The following is a 7,500-nucleotide window of genomic DNA, read 5'->3' as shown; positions in this document are numbered from 1 at the left end:
TAACCACACAGACCTGTAGAAGTCCATCTAATCACACAGACCTGTAGAAGTCCATCTAACCACACAGACCTGTAGAAGTCCATCTAACCACACAGACCTGTAGAAGTCCATCTAACCACACAGACCTGTAGAAGTCCATCTAACCACACAGACCTGTAGAAGTCCATCTAACCACACAGACCTGTAGAAGTCCATCTGTATTAACCACACAGACCTGTAGAAGTCCATCTAACCACACAGACCTGTAGAAGTCCATCTAATCACACAGACCTGTAGAAGTCCATCTAACCACACAGACCTGTAGAAGTCCATCTAACCACACAGACCTGTAGAAGTCCATCTAACCACACAGACCTGTAGAAGTCCATCTAATCACACAGACCTGTAGAAGTCCATCTAACCACACAGACCTGTAGAAGTCCATCTAACCACACAGACCTGTAGAAGTCCATCTAAACACAGTCCATCTGTATTAAACACACAGACCTGTAGAAGTCCATCTAACCACACAGACCTGTAGAAGTCCATCTAACCACACAGACCTGTAGAAGTCCATCTAACCACACAGACCTGTAGAAGTCCATCTAACCACACAGACCTGTAGAAGTCCATCTAACCACACAGACCTGTAGAAGTCCATCTAACCACACAGACCTGTAGAAGTCCATCTAACCACACAGACCTGTAGAAGTCCATCTAACCACACAGACCTGTAGAAGTCCATCTAAACACACAGACCTGTAGAAGTCCATCTACCTGTAGAAACACACAGACCTGTAGAAGTCCATCTAACCACACAGACCTGTAGAAGTCCATCTAATCACACAGACCTGTAGAAGTCCATCTAAACACACAGACCTGTAGAAGTCCATCTAACCACACAGACCTGTAGAAGTCCATCTAATCACACAGACCTGTAGAAGTCCATCTAAACACACAGACCTAACCACACAGACCTGTAGAAGTCCATCTAATCACACAGACCTGTAGAAGTCCATCTAACCACACAGACCTGTAGAAGTCCATCTAACCACACAGACCTGTAGAAGTCCATCTAATCACACAGACCTGTAGAAGTCCATCTAACCACACAGACCTGTAGAAGTCCATCTAACCACACAGACCTGTAGAAGTCCATCTAATTAATCACACAGACCTGTAGAAGTCCATCTAACCACACAGACCTGTAGAAGTCCATCTAACCACACAGACCTGTAGAAGTCCATCTAACCACACAGACCTGTAGAAGTCCATCTAACCACACAGACCTGTAGAAGTCCATCTAACCACACAGACCTGTAGAAGTCCATCTAACCACACAGACCTGTAGAAGTCCATCTAACCACACAGACCTGTAGAAGTCCATCTAACCACACAGACCTGTAGAAGTCCATCTGTATTAAACACACAGACCTGTAGAAGTCCATCTAACCACACAGACCTGTAGAAGTCCATCTAACCACACAGACCTGTAGAAGTCCATCTAACCACACAGACCTGTAGAAGTCCATCTAACCACACAGACCTGTAGAAGTCCATCTAACCACACAGACCTGTAGAAGTCCATCTAACCACACAGACCTGTAGAAGTCCATCTAACCACACAGACCTGTAGAAGTCCATCTAACCACACAGACCTGTAGAAGTCCATCTAATCACACAGACCTGTAGAAGTCCATCTAACCACACAGACCTGTAGAAGTCCATCTAACCACACAGACCTGTAGAAGTCCATCTAACCACACAGACCTGTAGAAGTCCATCTAATCACACAGACCTGTAGAAGTCCATCTAACCACACAGACCTGTAGAAGTCCATCTAACCACACAGACCTGTAGAAGTCCATCTAACCACACAGACCTGTAGAAGTCCATCTAACCACACAGACCTGTAGAAGTCCATCTAACCACACAGACCTGTAGAAGTCCATCTAACCACACAGACCTGTAGAAGTCCATCTAACCACACAGACCTGTAGAAGTCCATCTAACCACACAGACCTGTAGAAGTCCATCTGTATTAACCACACAGACCTGTAGAAGTCCATCATCTAACACACAGACCTGTAGAAGTCCATCTAACCACACAGACCTGTAGAAGTCCATCTAATCACACAGACCTGTAGAAGTCCATCTAAACACACAGACCTGTAGAAGTCCATCTAACCACACAGACCTGTAGAAGTCCATCTACCACACAGACCTGTAGAAGTCCATCTAACCACACAGACCTGTAGAAGTCCATCTAACCACACAGACCTGTAGAAGTCCATCTAACCACACAGACCTGTAGAAGTCCATCTAACCACACAGACCTGTAGAAGTCCATCTAACCACACAGACCTGTAGAAGTCCATCTAACCACACAGACCTGTAGAAGTCCATCTAACCACACAGACCTGTAGAAGTCCATCTAACCACACAGACCTGTAGAAGTCCATCTAACCACACAGACCTGTAGAAGTCCATCTAATCACACAGACCTGTAGAAGTCCATCTAATCACACAGACCTGTAGAAGTCCATCTAACCACACAGACCTGTCCATCTAAACACACAGAAGTCCATCTAATCACACAGACCTGTAGAAGTCCATCTAACCACACAGACCTGTAGAAGTCCATCTAACCACACAGACCTGTAGAAGTCCATCTAAACACACAGACCTGTAGAAGTCCATCTAACCACACAGACCTGTAGAAGTCCATCTAACCACACAGACCTGTAGAAGTCCATCTAACCACACAGACCTGTAGAAGTCCATCTACCCACACAGACCTGTAGAAGTCCATCTAATCACACAGACCTGTAGAAGTCCATCTACCCACACAGACCTGTAGAAGTCCATCTAACCACACAGACCTGTAGAAGTCCATCTACCCACACAGACCTGTAGAAGTCCATCTACCCACACAGACCTGTAGAAGTCCATCTAAACACACAGACCTGTAGAAGTCCATCTAACCACACAGACCTGTAGAAGTCCATCTAACCACACAGACCTGTAGAAGTCCATCTAACCACACAGACCTGTAGAAGTCCATCTAATCACACAGACCTGTAGAAGTCCATCTAAACACACAGACCTGTAGAAGTCCATCTAACCACACAGACCTGTAGAAGTCCATCTAACCACACAGACCTGTAGAAGTCCATCTAAACACACAGACCTGTAGAAGTCCATCTAAGTCCATCTAACCACACAGACCTGTAGAAGTCCATCTAATCCACACAGACCTGTAGAAGTCCATCTAAACACACAGACCTGTAGAAGTCCATCTAACCACACACACCTGTAGAAGTCCATCTAACCACACAGACCTGTAGAAGTCCATCTAACCACACAGACCTGTAGAAGTCCATCTAATCACACAGACCTGTAGAAGTCCACCTAAACACACAGACCTGTAGAAGTCCATCTAACCACACAGACCTGTAGAAGTCCATCTAAACACACAGACCTGTAGAAGTCCATCTAACCACACAGACCTGTAGAAGTCCATCTAACCACACAGACCTGTAGAAGTCCATCTAACCACACAGACCTGTAGAAGTCCATCTAACCACACAGACCTGTAGAAGTCCATCTAACCACACAGACCTGTAGAAGTCCATCTAACCACACAGACCTGTAGAAGTCCATCTAACCACACAGACCTGTAGAAGTCCATCTAATCACACAGACCTGTAGAAGTCCATCTGTATTAACCACACAGACCTGTAGAAGTCCATCTAATCACACAGACCTGTAGAAGTCCATCTAACCACACAGACCTGTAGAAGTCCATCTAACCACACAGACCTGTAGAAGTCCATCTAAACACACAGACCTGTAGAAGTCCATCTAAACACACAGACCTGTAGAAGTCCATCTAACCACACAGACCTGTAGAAGTCCATCTATTAACCACACAGACCTGTAGAAGTCCATCTAACCACACAGACCTGTAGAAGTCCATCTAACCACACAGACCTGTAGAAGTCCATCTAATCACACAGACCTGTAGAAGTCCATCTAAACCACACAGACCTGTAGAAGTCCATCTAACCACACAGACCTGTAGAAGTCCATCTAACCACACAGACCTGTAGAAGTCCATCTAAACACACAGACCTGTAGAAGTCCATCTACCCACACAGACCTGTAGAAGTCCATCTAAACACACAGACCTGTAGAAGTCCATCTGTATTAAACACACAGACCTGTAGAAGTCCATCTAATCACACAGACCTGTAGAAGTCCATCTAACCACACAGACCTGTAGAAGTCCATCTAACCACACAGACCTGTAGAAGTCCATCTAAACACACAGACCTGTAGAAGTCCATCTAATCACACAGACCTGTAGAAGTCCATCTGTATTAACCACACAGACCTGTAGAAGTCCATCTAATCACACAGACCTGTAGAAGTCCATCTAACCACACAGACCTGTAGAAGTCCATCTAATCACACAGACCTGTAGAAGTCCATCTGTATTAACCACACAGACCTGTAGAAGTCCATCTACCCACACAGACCTGTAGAAGTCCATCTACCCACACAGACCTGTAGAAGTCCATCTAAACACACAGACCTGTAGAAGTCCATCTAAACACACAGACCTGTAGAAGTCCATCTAATCACACAGACCTGTAGAAGTCCATCTAACCACACAGACCTGTAGAAGTCCATCTAATCACACAGACCTGTAGAAGTCCATCTAATCACACAGACCTGTAGAAGTCCATCTAACCACACAGACCTGTAGAAGTCCATCTAATCACACAGACCTGTAGAAGTCCATCTAAACACACAGACCTGTAGAAGTCCATCTAACCACACACACCTGTAGAAGTCCATCTAACCACACAGACCTGTAGAAGTCCATCTAACCACACAGACCTGTAGAAGTCCATCTAATCACACAGACCTGTAGAAGTCCACCTAAACACACAGACCTGTAGAAGTCCATCTAACCACACAGACCTGTAGAAGTCCATCTAAACACACAGACCTGTAGAAGTCCATCTAACCACACAGACCTGTAGAAGTCCATCTAACCACACAGACCTGTAGAAGTCCATCTAACCACACAGACCTGTAGAAGTCCATCTAACCACACAGACCTGTAGAAGTCCATCTAACCACACAGACCTGTAGAAGTCCATCTAACCACACAGACCTGTAGAAGTCCATCTAACCACACAGACCTGTAGAAGTCCATCTAACCACACAGACCTGTAGAAGTCCATCTAACCACACAGACCTGTAGAAGTCCATCTAAACACACAGACCTGTAGAAGTCCATCTAACCACACAGACCTGTAGAAGTCCATCTAACCACACAGACCTGTAGAAGTCCATCTAATCACACAGACCTGTAGAAGTCCATCTAACCACACAGACCTGTAGAAGTCCATCTAATCACACAGACCTGTAGAAGTCCATCTGTATTAACCACACAGACCTGTAGAAGTCCATCTAATCACACAGACCTGTAGAAGTCCATCTAACCACACAGACCTGTAGAAGTCCATCTAACCACACAGACCTGTAGAAGTCCATCTAAACACACAGACCTGTAGAAGTCCATCTAAACACACAGACCTGTAGAAGTCCATCTAACCACACAGACCTGTAGAAGTCCATCTGTATTAACCACACAGACCTGTAGAAGTCCATCTAATCACACAGACCTGTAGAAGTCCATCTAACCACACAGACCTGTAGAAGTCCATCTGTATTAACCACACAGACCTGTAGAAGTCCATCTAACCACACAGACCTGTAGAAGTCCATCTAACCACACAGACCTGTAGAAGTCCATCTAAACACACAGACCTGTAGAAGTCCATCTAACCACACAGACCTGTAGATGTCCATCTAACCACACAGACCTGTAGAAGTCCATCTAACCACACGGACCTGTAGAAGTCCATCTAACCACACGGACCTGTAGAAGTCCATCTAACCACACAGACCTGTAGAAGTCCATCTAACCACACAGACCTGTAGAAGTCCATCTAACCACACAGACCAGTCCATCTAACCACACAGACCTGTAGAAGTCCATCTAACCACACAGACCTGTAGAAGTCCATCTAACCACACAGACCTGTAGAAGTCCATCTAACCACACAGACCTGTAGAAGTCCATCTAACCACACAGACCTGTAGAAGTCCATCTAACCACACAGACCTGTAGAAGTCCATCTAACCACACAGACCTGTAGAAGTCCATCTAACCACACAGACCTGTAGAAGTCCATCTAACCACACAGACCTGTAGAAGTCCATCTAACCACACAGACCTGTAGAAGTCCATCTAACCACACAGACCTGTAGAAGTCCATCTAACCACACAGACCAGAGTCCATCTAACCACACAGACCTGTAGAAGTCCATCTAACCACACAGACCTGTAGAAGTCCATCTAACCACACAGACCTGTAGAAGTCCATCTAACACACAGACCTGTAGAAGTCCATCTAACCACACAGACCTGTAGAAGTCCATCTAACCACACAGACCTGTAGAAGTCCATCTAACCACACAGACCTGTAGAAGTCCATCTGTAGAAGTCCATCTAACACACAGACCTGTAGAAGTCCATCTAACCACACAGACCTAGTCCATCTAACCACACAGACCTGTAGAAGTCCATCTAACCACACAGACCTGTAGAAGTCCATCTAACACACAGACCTGTAGAAGTCCATCTAACCACACAGACCTGTAGAAGTCCATCTAACCACACAGACCTGTAGAAGTCCATCTAACCACACAGACCTGTAGAAGTCCATCTAACACACAGACCTGTAGAAGTCCATCTAACCACACAGACCTGTAGAAGTCCATCTAACCACACAGACCTGTAGAAGTCCATCTAACCACACAGACCTAGAAGTCCATCTAACCACACAGACCTGTAGAAGTCCATCTAACCACACAGACCTGTAGAAGTCCATCTAACCACACAGACCTGTAGAAGTCCATCTAACCACACAGACCTGTAGAAGTCCATCTGTAACCATCACAGACCTGTAGAAGTCCATCTAACCACACAGACCTGTAGAAGTCCATCTAACCACACAGACCTGTAGAAGTCCATCTGTAGAAGTCCATCTAACCACACAGACCTGTAGAAGTCCATCTAAACACACAGACCTGTAGAAGTCCATCTAACCACACAGACCTGTAGAAGTCCATCTAACCACACGGACCTGTAGAAGTCCATCTAACCACACGGACCTGTAAGTCCATCTAACCACACGGACCTGTAGAAGTCCATCTAACCACACAGACCCTCTAGAAGTCCATCTAACCACACAGACCTGTAGAAGTCCATCTAACCACAGACCTGTAGAAGTCCATCTAATCACACACACCTGTAGAAGTCCATCTAACCACACAGACCTGTAGAAGTCCATCTAACACACAGACCTGTAGAAGTCCATCTGTCCATTAACCACACAGACCTGTAGAAGTCCATCTAACCACACAGACCTGTAGAAGTCC

The 7,500-nt window shown here is 45.5% G+C and overlaps 1 long non-coding RNA gene and 1 pseudogene across 1 annotated transcript in view; both read right to left on the bottom strand.

Annotated features, from left to right (window-relative positions):
* The window catches only part of LOC135571067 (uncharacterized), a 73,272-nt gene that overhangs the window by 62,207 nt on the left and 3,565 nt on the right, over nt 1-7,500 (bottom strand). The gene's annotated exons all lie outside the window — the stretch shown is intronic.
* The window catches only part of LOC135571065 (prominin-1-A-like), a 66,811-nt pseudogene that overhangs the window by 58,275 nt on the left and 1,036 nt on the right, over nt 1-7,500 (bottom strand).

This window comes from Oncorhynchus nerka, unplaced genomic scaffold, assembly GCF_034236695.1.
Source record: "Oncorhynchus nerka isolate Pitt River unplaced genomic scaffold, Oner_Uvic_2.0 unplaced_scaffold_811, whole genome shotgun sequence".
In the NCBI taxonomy this organism is placed as follows: Eukaryota; Metazoa; Chordata; class Actinopteri; order Salmoniformes; family Salmonidae; genus Oncorhynchus; species Oncorhynchus nerka.
This window is presented reverse-complemented; position numbering and strand designations above follow the sequence as displayed.